Genomic DNA, 16,891 nt, shown 5'->3' with positions numbered 1-16,891 from the left:
CCATTCAAGTTGTGCAAGGAATTGTCCTGTAAGTCACTATTTTACACACAGTCTGAAGTCGCGGTTTATTTATAAAGTAAAATACAAACATAATTCAACAATCCTCCCACATTTCAAAGACATGCACGGCAGGTTAATTGGTGGCTCCCAGATGTGCTTGTGAATGTGTCTCTGTGTGCCCTGCGATTGGCTGGCAACCAGTCCAGGGTGTCCCCCGCCTACTGCCCAAAGCCAGTTGAGATAGGTGCCAGCACCCCCGCGACCCTTGTGAGGAATAAGCGGTCAAGAAAATGGATGGATGATAGTTCAACATAAATCAAGCATGTTTTAAATATGACACATATTCAATTACTGGTGTATACATATATATATATATATATATATATATATATATATATATATATATATATATATATATATATATATTTTTTGTTGGCTGAATCTGTAATCTGTACTTTTTTTTCCATTAGAAATTGGTATCAGCCTAAAAAAAAAAATCCATATCTGTCGGACCGATTATCAAGTGTTACTTTTCGCATTAAATAGCAGTAAAAAATAAATAAATAAATAAATAAAATAAAAAATCCGTTGTCAATGTTTTCAACTCTATTTTGAGACGTGGCACTGCACTTGCGATGCTCAAGACAATCCACCAGATGGCGCACGTTTACCTGGTTCTGAATAGTCAAAACTTCAAAGGAGCACGTGCAGTGTAAATTTCTAAAAAAATAAATAAATAAATAAATCAGTGAATTATATCCATTCATACATCTCATGGACTACTTATCCTACATTTGTGCTTATTATTATTATTATTATTATTATTTTTTTTTAATACTAGTGTACAGAGGTGGTCCTAATAATAGTAGTCATGTCAAGATGTTCCAGCAGGGGTCCTGTGAGGACAGGAGGAGCAGCGTGCAGGCCAGAGTGGTGGGGTGGGGGTGGAGGCTTGGGTGGAGAGACAGAGACCCCTCCCCCTCCCCCCCGCCCCCGAACCGCGGACCGCCTGCACTGTCTCTCTCCATCACTGTGAGCGAACCGGTCGCGTCCCCGCTTGCTTGCTTGCTTGCCTCCTCGTCCACTGTCAGCCGTATCAGCTCCGCGGTCGTGGACTCTAATGTGGATACAAACCCCGAGGAACTCCGATCCATGGCGATTGTTTAACTGTGGGGGAGCCTTCGACCGATTGCATCCGAGCAGGTACAAACCGAGACGACGCGTTTCGCGTGCGTTCTTGTCCAACTTGAAACACGCGTGCGCCGTGCGGCGTGATGCATTTCACGAGGCGAGTGGCGGATTTTCCAATCGGACGATTTCAACATGCGCGGGCACGTTTTTTTTTCAATTTGTCTTCTTCCCCAAATGCACCATGCGCGACAGTCTCCCGGTCAGTGAGTGAGTGAGTGAGTGAGTGAGTGAGTGAGTGAGTGAGCGAGTGGCAGGGACACAATCGGCGCGTTGTGCTCGGCCAATTTGATGATAATGGAAGCGGGGCGAGCCGGTTCCGAACACAAAGATCTTTCTGCTCAAGTCGGCTCGCGTGGGCGCCCGCCCGGTGCTGAGGCAGCGACTTGTGTGACAGCACCATTATTCACCCAAGATGCCCAATTGCATTAGTGCTGCATCTGGATGCAGGCGAAGCTGCCTTGAGAAGAAGAAAGACGCCAAAGCTGAGCAAAAGTCACTTTTCGTGGCACGTCTGTGGTTGGAGTTGTCAGATGGAATGCTGGGTACCAAATTAAGTCCTTTCGAATATTTTGTTTCCATTGCCTGTAGTGAAGTGAACATTTCTCGGATGGGTATAATTTGGTTAGTAGCAGGGGCATTAAACATTTTAGTTGGGCCACATTCAAATCAGCATATTACTGGCTTATTTAATATTCTAAGCTATAAATGACTGTTGGAAAATCTTTCCATTGTTTTGGTGCTAATACATAGATGAGGAAAATGCAATTTTTTTTTTTATTATCTTTTTGCAAATCTGAAATGTCAACCTCAAGAATCAACATTCATTACACACTTGCAGATCAAAGTGGATCAAACAATTTGTTTGTTGAGCACATACAGCATATTTGTATTGCTTTTTTGCCGGTGGATATCCAAACCAGGCTTACTGTAATAGTCAAATGACATTTCATCACATTTTGAAATCAAAATAATCCTGACTAATCAAATTACAACACTCCAAAGTCGAATGCTTTTCAATCAGACGAGAGTTTCTTTTCACCCAGTTCATGGTGCATTCAAGGAAGGTGGGAAGTTGCATTGATCCCACTCGGATTGTCCCACTTCTGACCTCAAAGCGTTTGAGGAGAATGTAAACAAAGACATCTGATAAATTGTTTGTTGTTGTTGTGGTTAATGCAGTCAGTCTAAATAATTTTGGATTACGTGATGTTACTTACTTAATTTACCGTCATAATAAATAGTTATATATGTTCATAATTGTGTGAATTATGCTTCGTCGTTCATGGACTGTGTCTCTTGTTGAGTGACGTCACATTGAAGACAGTCGGTGATGTCCACTCCGCCGACTTCGCAATTCCGACCTCCCAAGTTCAAAGGGGCGTTCCCGTGCACATTTCCCGGTTTTCTCTCTTCATCAAATGCACCATTAGACCGCCATTTTGACTTTTTTTTGCAATTGTGACTTAAGCTCAGAATTGTCAATAGATAAGATGGCGCTGCCCAGGGCCGGTGTTTACATGTGCTCATCATCAAACTAGGACTTAACAGAAACCAAACAAGTAAAATCCACAAAAACAGCTCGTCTTATCACAAAAGTTGATTCTTCGTCATCAGGATTGCAGTTAGTGATATATTGTACATACGATAACTGTTAACTATTGAAGGGTTATCCGCGGAAATTCACCATCCGTGGTCGGGCTCAGTCCAAGCATTCTGAAGACCAAGAGTGTCATGACTGGGTTGCAAAGGGTTATGTTTGGGTCATGACCGTGTGGTCAAGTGTCTGTTTTGAACTGATGTAACCAGCATCTAGTTTCAACTGGTAAGACGCTATGTGATGTCAGGTATCTTTAACTCATTCACTGCCATTGACAGAAAAAGACGTCAAATTATGCATTTTTTGCTGGTCTGGCATTGAATGTGTTAATCTCTTTATCTGGTCAACAGCGAATCAGATAATTCCATGTCAGTCCCGTTACCCACATGTCTAGCCACAACCAATCAGATCGATTCGCTGTCTATATAAGCCTGACTGAGAAGTGTGTGTTTTTGTCAGCATTATTTTCTTCTATTTCTTCCGTTTCCCTGAGCACCTCCACAGCCCAAGTTAGCTTAGCGTCTCGGGATTCTTGATACATTCTTGTTGTTTCACGTCTAGTCAAGTTTGTTCCACGCCTCTCGATGTTATGCGAATAAAGAGTTAACATCTTATTTGTGTCTGCGTTTTTGGAATCCAACCCCAGAACATCACAAATAGCATGGGTGCAAAAATATATTGCGTTGATAGTATTTGACATTGGAAGATGATTCTTTTAGTTTTTTTTTTTTTTTTTAGATTAAGCATGGCACTGGTCTTCGAGTCTGTAAAATGGAATCAATAAACAGCTGGGAGTGGAGCGTTTGATTGATGCGGAGAATCATGGTCCTCACAGCCTGGAGATGCTCATGAATCTTGCAAATGCCCCGCCAGCCTGCAGCGAGTGCACTCAAACAAAAATGGAAAGAAGTAGGACACTACGCAAGAATTGAATTGTGCATCACTAAGGGTGGGACTTGGACGCATTTTATGGCCTAAATATTTGGCGAAAAGATTGTTAAACACCTCACCGTGGAAATTTACATCTTCCCATCCACACATGGAGATCAATAAGAAAAAGATGTTTTGTGCACGGTTCAAATTTAAAAACAAAACAAATGCTGCATATGCCTGCGAAAAATGAAAAATGCTGTTGTCTGATGTTGCGCGTTGCACGTCGCCGGGACGCACTCCAGGGCTACAAAGGCAGACCCTCGCGCAATGCCCGCTCTCCGTCCAAATGCAATCCCGTAATGCACTCTGAGAGAAGGAGATTTAATAAGAAGTGGAAGAGCATCTTCAATAATGAAAGCCCACCTGCATCTGTGCTGCAGAGCGAGGCTTTATAAATAACACAAGCCAGACCTGTCACGTGACGCTCCGTCGTCTGGAAGCTGACAAATAATCACGCTCATCTTCCAAAAATCAGTCCCAACGCGAGTGCTGGGACAGATCGTCATCATCATTTACAATTAGAATTCTTTAGTCTGAAAGTTAGGACCAGACTTACAACTTTTTTCAAAATACAAGCCATCATTTGACTGATTTTTTTTTGGCTTTGCCTTGCAGTTGCGAGCACAGACTTGAGATACGAGCGCTGTACGGTGGAAGTGAGCTCAAATTCATCAACAGAGGTCCGTCAAGCCGTTTCATGCCACGCCCAGTTCAAGTTAAAACTAAAAATAAAATAAAAAATACACTTTGTGTAAAACAACTGTCTAAAGTATAACCCGATAAGCTTAATGCTAATGCTAATTAGCATGAGAGAGAGAGAGCGAGCTGCCAATTACAGAGACTTCAGCTTCATTCATACTATTGATGTCTTAAATCCAAACTAATATCAAATGATTGCTAAATTGCTTGACATCCATAAATATTGGGACATGGACACAATTCTGATTGTTTTGGCTCTAAACAACACCACATTGGGTTTGAAATGAAACATACAAGATGAGCTTTAAATGCAGACTTTCAGCTTTCATTTGAGGGTATTTACATCCATATTAGGTGAACAGTGTAGAATGACATCATCTTGTGTATGTGCCTGACACTTTTTTTTTTTTAAAGGGATCCTTTACTTATTTAGCCATTTTTTGGCCGTCAAACATTAATATTTTGCCTATAATAAATTTGATATTTTCATTATTTTTCATGTACAATTAGTACCTTTAAAAACACATTTTGCAACTTGCTGTTGACTGAAAATGACATCACAAGGGCTCAGGTAACCAATCACAGCTCAGCTTGTGAAGGTCACATGGCATTTTCAGTAGCAAGTTGCAAAATGTGTTTTTAAAGGTACTAATTGTATGTGAAAAATAATGAAAGTATCAAATTAATTATAGTCAAAATATTAACTTTTTATTGCTATGATGGGCTAAATAAGGGAAGTATCCCTTTCAAGGACCAAAATTGTAACGGGATAATCGGCTGCTCAGCCCTTCCGTGGCCAGGTGGGCGTGCCAATAGAACTGCTTCTGTTGTGGTTGTGTTTTGGGTTGGGTCATTGTGTTGTTATACACCTCTATTTGTCCTTTGCGATGATGTTGTCAGTTACTGTGGTCCCATTTGTCACGCTTATTTTGCCATATATGCCTTTATTCTGTCATATATAATTGAGCATGGGCTGAGCTGCAGTTATTAAAAGTGACATTTTTGTCAGTGTGTCGAGGTTTCTCTGCATCTAGCCCACTCAAGGTTCTGAGTCAAGGTTTCTTCGTCGTGTTTTCTTTGAAGCCATCTGAATCCAGCCCTGATCTCTGTTGCTACTTTGCGTTTTTGTCGCTAAAGACTCTCTGTTTTTCAACTTCTGTGTCCTGTCTGTTTTTTGGGTGAAATTTCCACACCTTGCCTGACAGCTTCCCTTGTATTTATGCTTTTTAATGGCCAAGTCAATCATTACGAACTAATTGCGATATCACATTTGTTAATAAGCGAGGCTGTATTCCATTTGTGCAGTTCTAGCAATGCGGCGCTGAGCCAATAGGAGCACAAGACAGTGACCTGGGACATGACGTGACATGGCAAGCATATTTCTTTGACACTGCTTGTATAAAAACACAATATTGCCCCTCCCCCATATGAGTTTTTACAATATTGTGAGTTTTTAGACAGTATCGTAGGGCTTTTCAATTAATTGAAATTCAATTATAATTTCAATTATTACACCGCACAATTACAAAATTGGCATAATCGTACACTAAAATAAAAGCTTATTAATACTAATTTTGGGTTGTTTACATTTAATTATTTACATCTTTTTTTAATTTTTAAATGACTAATTTAATAAATCTTGTTTGGTCCAAAAGGAACTTGCATAATTATGGTGTTTCAAAGAAATGTATTTGTCCTAATATTTTTTTCATGCAGTTAAACATTTTTGAGTTTTGTACTAAAAAACAAATGATTGTCCTAATTGTGATTTCAATTATTAACTCATTTACTGCCATTGACGTATATACATGTCAATGGAACGGGATTGACTTAACTCATTCACTGCCATTGACAGATATACACGTCAATGGCAGTCAATGGGTTAAAAAAATAATCATGATTAATATTTCACAATCGAGTAGCCCTACAGTATTGAGATTTTTTATTTTTTATTTTTTTGATTGCCAACCTCTGCACAACATTGTGATAATTATCATATCTTGAGGTTCAAATCATGATATTTACTGTATCGTGACATTTGGATAACATTACATCCCAATCAATCACCTGACCTGAATCCAACTGAGCATGCATTCATGTTCTGAAGACAAAACTGAGGGCAAAATGTCCCAGCAGGACAAGCAGGAACTGAAGACAGTTGCAGTCGAGGCCTGGCAAAACATCACCAGAGATCAAATTTTGAGCAAAAAGACAACAATTGTGTCCATGTCCCAATATTTATGGACATGAGACTGTTTAAGCTGAGGATCTTTGCCAATGTGGTGTCATCAAAAGGATTTTTTTTTTTTTTTAAAGATCTTAGGAGCTTTGTTACCATACAAATTAATTTCCTCTCCAATCTCTGTGTTAAATCACATGTAGCAATTAACCTGCCTTGCAGCAATTAACCTGCGCTTGTTGCCATCTAATAACGTGCGACTCTCGGGAGCCTCCTCGCTCCTCGACCTCTCCCGCTTGGTCGGCTGAAACAGATCTTTGCGCCGCGCTCCTTATCTCCGTGTTACAGCATGAAATGGGCTCTGTCGTACAAGAAGGGCGTTCGCCCAATCCGGTCCCATGAACGCCGGTTTGTCATCTGGCCAACGGCTCATGCGGCTCATTTTGCCACGCCGCTTGTTGTTGAGCGATGAAGGGACCCTTTCTTTTGAAAGGCATCGTGACCCCTCGTTGCTGTTCTTAAGTCTGACAGTGCCGCGGGTCGTCCTCGCCATGAAGATTTGAGACTGTTTTAAGAGCTGCTGTTTTGACCCAGCGGCCCACATGACACTTCTTGTCTCTTTTTTTTCCCCACTCACAAGATTCGGGATTTGATTTCCTCCCCTCAAGCAGCTGCTTTTTATGGAGTCGGTCCGCACTGTAGAGAAAAGTGGATAAAATAAAAAGTAATGCCACGGCCTTCTTTCAAGCGGCATCAGTGGGGCCTTTGTGTGAGGGACCAATGGCGAGCGTAGCTTTTTATCACCCCCTTCAGCTGCTGAGTGCCTGAAATATTTAGCAGGGACCACACTATTTTTGGGTTTGTGCTCACTTTGTTTTGGAGCTTATGTAATACGGAGGCCAAACTTCTTTGTCCGCCAAGCTGCTCACTCGACCAATGAGTCCAACCCAAGACACGCTTTGGACTGCCCCATCATTTGAATAACATTTCCACTCGGCAGTACAGACCAAAACTGCCAAAATTCAAAATAAATAAATTACTAAATAAATAAGTAAATGACTGAAAATATAAATGGACATGAAAAAATATAATTTGAAAATTACATGAAAAATAACTATAAATGGAAATAAAAAGAGCAAAAAATATATGTATACATAAATAAAATGCATTTGTATTTAATTTTTGAATTATATTTTTTATATTAGTTTTTATTTTCACTTTTAGTCATTTATTAATTTATGTAGTCATTTATTTATTTTTAATGTTGGCAGTTTTGGGCCATGTGTGTGTATAATTTTTTTTGCTCTTTTTATTTCCATTTAAATTTATTTTTTGGGATGTAATTTTTGAATTATATTTTTATATCCATTTTTATTTTCACATTTATTTATTTATTTATTTAGTCATTTATTTATTTAGAATTTTGGCAGTTTTGGTCCTCCATCCAAAACTGCCAAAATTAAAAATAAATGACAAAATAAATAAATAAATGACTAAAAGTTAAAATGCACACTGATGTAAAAATATAATTACAAAATTCAATACAAATGTGTGTGTATCTATCTATCTATCTATCTATATATAGTTCTTTTTATTTCCGTTTATATTTATTGTTTGATGTCATTTTCGAAATATATTTTTTCATGTCCGTTTTTATTTTCACTTTTAGTCATTTATTTATTTTGTCATTTATTTATTTTGAATTTTGGCAGTTTGGGGCCTCCATAACGTAATAACAAAGTGCACCCAGTCCAGCTGATACGTGGGCAACCCTGCGATGCTGTAAACATGATAATTATGCGCCTGTGGAGAAGGAGTGTCTTCACCTGTGATTTATGGTGCCGTCAGAGTGGGTTGAGCACACATTTATTTAATTGCCATTTTTATACAGCGCATCAGGAAGAAGGAAAAACGTCTCGGGTTACCTCGTCGGGTGACATATCGATCCCGTTTGTCCATCTCCTGCTCTCGCTTCGCTTTCCATTCTCTCTCCGCGACCTCCTCCCATCTCCTCTCTCCTCCTGTGCCCTGCGAGGTGTCAGATTCTCTGACTCATGTTCTGCTGTGGAGGATGGGAGGAAAGCAGGGATGAAAGCGAGCTATAGCGAGGAAAGTCATTTTGCAGATACAGTGTGACCTTCATCCACGCATGGGATAAAAGCTCCAGTTAATATCCTGCCAAAGTGTATTCTCCACCGCGCCAACAACCATTCAGAAGGATGTGCAGCCCCAATAGAAGCCTTCAAGTATCATAAGTCAACGAAAGGCCAAATGAACAGAAAATTCAAATTCTGACTCAAGAGGGATCAAGAAATCTGGACTTCCATCCAAAAACAGATGTCCGTACTTTTAAGACATCTATAATAAGAAAACTCATTTTGCGGATTAAATTTGCCGCTGTGATTCGGAAATGATACATGACATGTTCAATTTGTTCGTGTTGCCTCATGCAAGCAAGAGCCAGCGTAAGTCAGGCTCAACATCACTTGACTGCGGGTCTGGAAGCACTCAGCAGATAACGACTGGCATCCCAGAATAACCACTAAAGCTCAGTACACACATAAGGATTCTTCGAAACTTTAATCACTTTATTTTAACCAAGATTTCTGTCTACATTACATTTGAAGCAGTTAAGTCTCTAACAAAAATATGGGGGCCAAAAAAATCCATCCATCCATTTTCTTGACTGCTCCATCGCGGGGGTGCTGGAGCCTGGGCAGTAGGCGGGGGACACCCCGAACTGGTAGCCAGCCAGTCCAGGGGCAAAAAAAAAAATTTACATTAGGGCTGGGCAATAAATCGAATTAAATCGATAAATCATCATTTTAAAAAATCAAATCATTGAAAATTGGCTAAATCGTGAAATCGAATTTTGTCTTCTGGACGATTAAAAGCTGTTGTTCTTATGTTATGTTACATCCAATTGCTTTTATGTGTTGTAATTGTTCACAAGTGGCAGAATGTTGGATGGGTGGTTTACAAGACATGTTTACAATAGCTACCAACTACTTAATTGTGGCATTTAAGCACAAACTATGAATGTTAAGATTATGTTGAAACTAATCTAGAATCAGTATACGTTACTGGTGTCTGAACATTTTGCACAGGAATTATTTTGGAAAAAAATGAAACCTTTAAGTAAACGTTTGTTGGATTTATTAGGTTCAAATCGATTAAAATTGTAATCGTCCTGAAAGACTACAAAAATCGAGATTTTATTTTTTGGCCATATCGCCCAGCCCTAATTTATATATAATCTTACATTTATGTAGAGAATTAATTTGGTTAAACATTAATAATGGTTAAAAAAAAAAAAAACTATTACTTAGGGGTGTGAATTGCCTCGTACCTGACGATTCGATCCGTATCATGATTCATAGGTCACGATTCGATTAGATACCGATTAATCCCGATATGAATTTACAAGTCGATTCTTGCGATTTTTTTTACTCAAATTTAGAAAATACCATTCAGTAAACCTATAGATGTACACTGTAAGATTTGTATGAAAATGTATTATTTATTGATCTGAAACTTCAGTTTTATAACTGTGAGCCACTTTATTTAACAAATAGGTTGTAACATTTTTCATGTTAGAACAGCATTGAAATAAAATATTAAGGTTTAATGTTCCATTAATATAACATTCTTCCATGCTTAAGGTATGAAAGTTAGAGGGTTTTTAAAAAAAATATTTTTCCATCAAAAATGGATGTTAAAAAATCGATTCGGCTGCCTATTGAATCGATTCGAGAATTGCATGCTGTAGTATAATTATATATTATATAATATATTGACGAATCGATTTTTTTAAACACCCCTACTATTACTGATAACTGCATATTTATACATGTATGCATAATGGCAAGCAGTAGGTGTTTCAAACTGAAACCTTGAAAAAGGACTGCCTCCATCACACAGCTTCATTAGCATCCTTGCATTATTAGAGTAATGCATTTGAATGTTTTTTATATGGCATGATGTCATTTTCTGTCATGTTTGTAAATGCTACTGTGTAGGGGTGTTAAAAAAAATTGATTCGGCAATATATCGCGATACTACAGCACACAATTCTCGAATCGATTCAATAGGCAGCCGAATCGATTTTTTAACATCCATTTTTGATGGAAAAATATTCAACAAAACGTCTAACTTTCACACCTTAAGCATGGAAGAATGTTATATTAATGGAACATTAAGCCTTAATATTTTATTTCAATGCTGTTCAAACATGAAACAGATTACAACCTGTTTGTGGCTCACAGTTATAAGACTGAAGTTTCAGATCAATAAATAATACATTTTCATACAAATCTTACAGTGTACATGTACAAGTTTACTGAATGGTATTTTCTAAATTTGAGTTTAAAAAAAAAATCGCAACAGTCGACTTGCAAATTCATATCGGGATTAATCGGTATCGAATCGAATCGTGACCTATGAATCGTGATACGGATCGAATCGTCAGGTATGAGGCAATTCACACCCCTACTACTGTGCATAGTGAATATTGAACTGAATCGTTATTTGAAAGAAAAAGTGAATGGAATTAAAATGGCAATATATGTCAGAAAAAAAAAATACAATTCAATGTTTTCCTAAAATCGTTCTGCGCTATTATAAGACATAATATCATGTCGTCAGGTGTTTGACGTGACGTCCTTTGCGGGGGTAGGGGCAAAATGTGGACAAAAACAGCCTGAATGTCTTTGTGTGCGTACGAGGCCTTGAGGCTCAGAACACGCCACAGACTGCGGGTCTGGAAGTAATCAGGAGATAACGAATGACATCCCAGAATAACCCGTAAAATTCGTTATCTGCATGTTTGTGTCATTTGACCAGGACAGGCGCAGGAAGAAACGGATTTAATTAATGAGAAGACAGTTGAAAGTCACCGCGTGAACTCTTGACGAGTGGGGGGGGGGTTTCACGCAGAATGGCCACTCAAGGATATTCAGACCATCTAAATATTGCTGCAGCCTGACAGCCGCATGAAAGCGACGGATCAGGATTGATTGCCATTTTAGTGTGTCCATTATGACGCTGTTCATTAGCCATATTGGATCCAATCGCTCCTAAGTATGCAGATTGAGCCCTCACGGAGGTCGGGCCGTGTCGGAGACAAGCCTGACGTGACTACCGGGTGTAATGACAGCAAGGAAGTATTGATCCGCCCAACGCGCAGATAAAGCCGTCTCTGCAAAGGTGCTCATTTGCAGAATCCGTAGCTTCTGGGCTGTCAACACGCTGCTAAAAAAAGGAACGGCAGTCGCAACAACGGTGAGAAATCTTTTCTTGTCGAGATAAGAGAGTTGAGGGCATGAGGGAGAAATTGAGGAGTCTTATCTAACTTGACAGTGCTCTATATTTATAAGCTCAGGCACACTTTTACTATAGGGGATGTGTTCAAGTGTCTATTTAGCATAAGTTCACACCATCTGAAAGAATATTGTATTGAATAGATCAGCAAATCTCTCTCAAAGTGTGGTACGAGTGCAGAATAGGGGGTGCAACGCTTTCAGATTTTGGTGTACGATTATAGTCTGAGAAAAAAGAACCGCGGTTTTACGGTTATTCTTATAGACAAAAAAAAAATCACATCAGCATTCTTTGCGAATGTATATTTTTAACAACACTAAATAAATGATTAAAAAAAAAGTTACTGCCTTTTAAAACAAATACAGCAGATTAGACAGACACATGCTCTTAAAATAGGGCAGGGGCAGCATGTATATAACAAGTGGACGTTTGTACCCTCTATTTTCTTTCATCTTAAATAAATAAATAAATAAATCATCTTTTCTTTTCATCTTTCAATTTCTTTCCATTTTAATCATACTTAGGGGTGAAATGTTCGTCCACAGCCTTTAATCTGGCGATTTGTGCAGTTTACCGCTACACACGTCGACATTTTGTCGCCAAGCGATATGTTCCTTGGGAGTACCAAGATGGCGGCCCCGCGGCTTCAAAACTTTCGGTCTTGTTTTTGGTGAACACTTGGGCCTACATAATTCCTCAACACAGGTGATGTCATCTTCAGTCGACAGCAAGTGGAAAATTCATGTTTAATTGTATTAATTGTACATGAAATATAATTGAGTTTGATTCAAATTCATTCTGGCTGCGATTGGCTGGCGACCAGTTCAGGGTGTACCCAACCTACTGCACTGTAGCCAGCTGGGATAGGCTCCAGCACCCCCACAACCCTTGTGAGGAATAAGCGGTCAAGAAAATGGATGGATGGATGGATGGATGGATGGATGATTTCTGTGTCATTGCCATGACAACCCAAGAACCACCTACTTTAGTGACCTTTAATCAATGTCACTGGTAGAAACTTTGATTAGGTATATTTGTTGAAATGACATTTTAATAATAACCGCTTTGGTTGACGAGTTACTATTCTTAGATGTTAAATTAGCACCTTCCATCAAATCATGTTGTTTGTTGTGTTGTGTGTTAGGACCCAAAGTGTACAAGTTCAGACTTTTGTGCAACGGAGGTTGAAAAATTACTTGTACATTGTACTTAAGAAGAATTGCAGAATGATAAATGTGAGGGGAAAAAAGACTGCTGAAGTAGAAGTACTGATTCAAAAACAGCTGTCGCATGGTGTTTACCAGTAAGTCATTCACTTTCAGCCGCTTTAGAGCATCTTGACTGATCTTTCCACACCCACAGAATATTGTTTTGTCTCAATATAAGCACCAATCCTACCAAAAGAAAGAGGAGACTCTCTTTCCTCACCATAAAAAAAAGCCCGACCAAACCAAGTAAACATATGAGATGTGACATTTTGTGACAATTTGACGTCAATTACCGGACAAAATGGCAGTGCCTTGAGACTGAGGAATATGATTAATCTGCTTATATTATAATCAGAATATGTATATTTAGACTACCAGGGGCATATAGTCTCTGCTATGTGAAAAACACATGTCGATTTTGTCATTTTTTACATTTTTATGTTTTTAGGATGAAACTGAGGATGTCCCCAAAACATAAAAATATTAAAAAAAAAAAAAAAAAAGGACATTTCCACATTGCAGCGACAATATACATGCTGAAGCATTCCCACATATGTTATTGTGATTTTTATTCTCCACACTTTTTTTCCGCGTAACAACTCCCACATAATACTTCCAATTTGCACTGTTCAAATTTCAACTAGCTTAAAAAATTCACGCCTCCCGGGGTATATATTTTCTGATTCCACATTACTTACAGTATTTGCACAATTTAACTTGTAATATCAACTATTCCTCATTCATTTTCAATGGGAGAGACATTGAACTTTTTCCAAGTATCACTTTCCACGCCCACTTCCATACATATAACTTATCATCATTACCAGGTGTCTTATACTGCTCGGTGGCACAGTTGGTAAAGTGCATTGCCCATTAACCAGGAGGTCATAATTTCATAATTTATCTCTCAATTTACTTTATAAGCATTCCACTTACATTCAGCTATTAGCATTCAGCTTTCAGCATTCCCACACAATTTCTCCAGTAATTGCACTTAGTCTAGTTTTTAAAACAGCTTTGTTTTTTATTTTTATGAAAATGCTTCGTTTTAGTTTAGCTTGTATTAGTATTAGTTTAGTTTAGTTTTTTTTAATATATATATGGTAGGGGTGTTAAAAAAAATCGATTCGGCGATATATCGCGATACTACATCGCGCGATTCTCGAATCGATTCAATTAAAAAAAATCGATTTTTTTTTTTTTTTTTTTTTTTTTTTTTAAAGAGCTCAGAATTGTTCATTCGGTAGTCTTACCGATTCAACGTCTTATCATCATTGCCTTTTTTTTTTTTTTTTTTGTGTATGTGTGAATCGATTTTTAAACTTCCATTTTTAATGGAAAAATATTCAACAAAACGTCTGACTTCGGGTTAGGATTCACACCTTGAGCATGGAAGAATGTTATATGAACGGAACATTAAGCCTTAATATTTTATTTTAATGCTGTTCAAACATGAAACAGATTACAACCTCTATAAGACTGAAATTTCAGATAAATAAATACATTTTCATATAAATCTTACACTCTACAAGCTTACTGATTAGTATTTTCTAAATTTGAATGAAAAAAAATCGCAACAATCGACTTATAAATTCGTATCGGGATTAATCGGTATCGAATCGAATCGTGACCTGTGAATCGTGATACGAATCGAATCGTCAGGTACTAGGCAATTCACACTAATATATGGAGTGTTTGTCATATATAGAGTTTGTCGTTATATATATATATATATATATATATATATATATATATATATATATATATATATATATATAGCGCTAATTTATAAGTTTTCATTAACTATAATAACCTTGATACGATACAGCCTTTATACAATCTTGGCCTTTTCAACGTAATGCTTATAATAAACACAAGAAGCTCATTGAGTTGCATTCGATCAAATCAGCGGTAAAATGTTGCTGCAGGTAATATGACACAAACGGCATCGGACGCAGGGAGCAGCGTGCAGTCACAGGGTCTTCTCCGGAGGGCCTTGTGGCTGACAAGCGCTCGGCTTTGACGCGGTTATGCTTCAACTCGAAATGAAGCCAAGGTCTGATAGGGAGGTCGGGCCCCTGCGCGCCAAGGACTGACCCCTCCCATTATATGTGACACAGCTGAGACAGTGAGATGAAGCGCCGCTCTTTCGTTTCAAGCGGCTTTCGTTTCACAGCTCATCTCTTCGTCTCCCGGAGACATTGTGGAACTTTTCTCCTTCGAAAAAGCCTTGGGAGATTTGGCATAGAATGGTTGTACTTATACGTGTGTAGATGTACAAGTATTTTTGGGGCATGTATGTGGAAATTATGCATTATTATGATTAATTATAGAATGTATGAATGGCTATATTTAAAAAAATGTGACAAAGATAAATATTTTCCGCCATTAATGTTGTCTGTACTTGATGTTAGTGCTGTCACTATCGGGGTCAATCTGGGAGCCTTTCCTCACAGGGTTCTTCTGTGCCCCGCCATGTTGTGGTTTGTGTGCGTGTGCGTTTGTTTCTGGGTATGATCATGGGGATGCTGGGGGGAAAGGTGGGTTTTCTTTTTATTGTACTATGGAAGTTTTAATTGTTCAGCACCTCAAATTTTATTTTAATGTATGAAAGGTGCTATATAAATAAAGTTTGAATTGATTTGATTTAATTATGAATGCAGTAGTTCCAAATGGCAATTAGTGGTAACAAAAAAAAATACTTTATTTATCGGCCTGTCATGATAGCAAATTTTGTTTGACGATAAATTTCCCCAGAAAATGTAATAAACGACAATATTGATGTTTTCATACAATTTTTCAACTAACATGATTATGGTATGTATTTACACCCTTTTAGAGATCAACAGTTATTTCTTGAGAATATTTAAAATTGGAATTATAAACTGAAATATCCAAAATAAATTCTGGAAAACACCAAAAACAAAAAATAAAATGGATCTTTTTTTTTTTTTTCTTTTTTAAGAGCTCAGAATTGTTCATTCGGTAGTCTTACCGATTCAACGTCTTATCATCATTGCTCTTTTTTTTTTTTTTTTTTTTGTGTGTGTGTGTATGTGTGCGTGCGTTTGCGTGCGCGTGCGTGTGCGTGCAAATACGTATAAATTTATACTCATTAATTCACCTAAAACCTGGATCAAATTCTGTTAACAAAAAAATCCACTTGAATAGAAAACACACAAAACTGTAAAAAAAAAAAAAAGTATAGTCTCTGTAAACAAAATTGCATACAGTATAGTTACAAAAATATTAAGCTCGAAAAATAAAATATTTAACAGGCAAGACCTTTGTCAACAAAAATACAATCAACATCCAATTCTCAGTGTCTTTGGTAAAGAATTATTGAGCCAAGCAAACTTATCAAGATCATTTTTAATTAGACTAAGTGCAATTTCTGGAGAAATTCTGTGGGAATGCTGAAAGCTGAATGCTAATGAAGTAAATTGAAAGATAAATTATGTGAAAATTACAAAGTATTAATTGAAGTTAAAAGATAAATGAATCAAAAGAAAACTTGAACTGAAGTCTGTCTAAGGTGGGATTTAATCATTGCAGAGAAATAATAATCCATTTACTGATACGACAGCCAGTTGGTATCGAACCTTCGAAGGTACTAAGATGTGGTCCAGATGGGGTTTGATTCTCTGAGGACTGAGATTATTTGCCTTGTTCAGATTCATGGCTAATGATGTATTTATTGTGAAAAGTGTAATTTGAAACAGCAAGCCAACATGCATTTAATCATTTCAGTGAAATTGTAATGGA

The 16,891-nt window shown here is 37.8% G+C and overlaps 1 protein-coding gene and 1 long non-coding RNA gene across 2 annotated transcripts in view; one reads left to right on the top strand and one right to left on the bottom strand.

The window, feature by feature from the left end:
- Positions 1-1,006: 1,006 nt before the first annotated feature.
- Positions 1,007-16,891, top strand: part of pcbp4 (poly(rC) binding protein 4) — a 68,993-nt gene continuing 53,108 nt past the window's right edge. The window contains exon 1 of the mRNA XM_077513426.1: positions 1,007-1,203. The gene's annotated coding sequence lies outside the window, so the exon portion shown is untranslated. The remainder of the gene's footprint in view (positions 1,204-16,891) is intronic.
- The window catches only part of LOC144013977 (uncharacterized), a 40,398-nt gene continuing 29,938 nt past the window's right edge, over positions 6,432-16,891 (bottom strand). The window contains exons 3-4 of the long non-coding RNA XR_013282377.1: positions 8,525-8,658; positions 6,432-7,295 (exon numbers count right to left, since the gene is read on the bottom strand). This is a non-coding gene — a long non-coding RNA (uncharacterized LOC144013977). The remainder of the gene's footprint in view (positions 7,296-8,524; positions 8,659-16,891) is intronic.

The sequence above is a fragment of the Festucalex cinctus genome, chromosome 2 (genome assembly GCF_051991245.1).
Source record: "Festucalex cinctus isolate MCC-2025b chromosome 2, RoL_Fcin_1.0, whole genome shotgun sequence".
NCBI classification, from domain to species: domain Eukaryota; kingdom Metazoa; phylum Chordata; class Actinopteri; order Syngnathiformes; family Syngnathidae; genus Festucalex; species Festucalex cinctus.
This window is presented reverse-complemented; position numbering and strand designations above follow the sequence as displayed.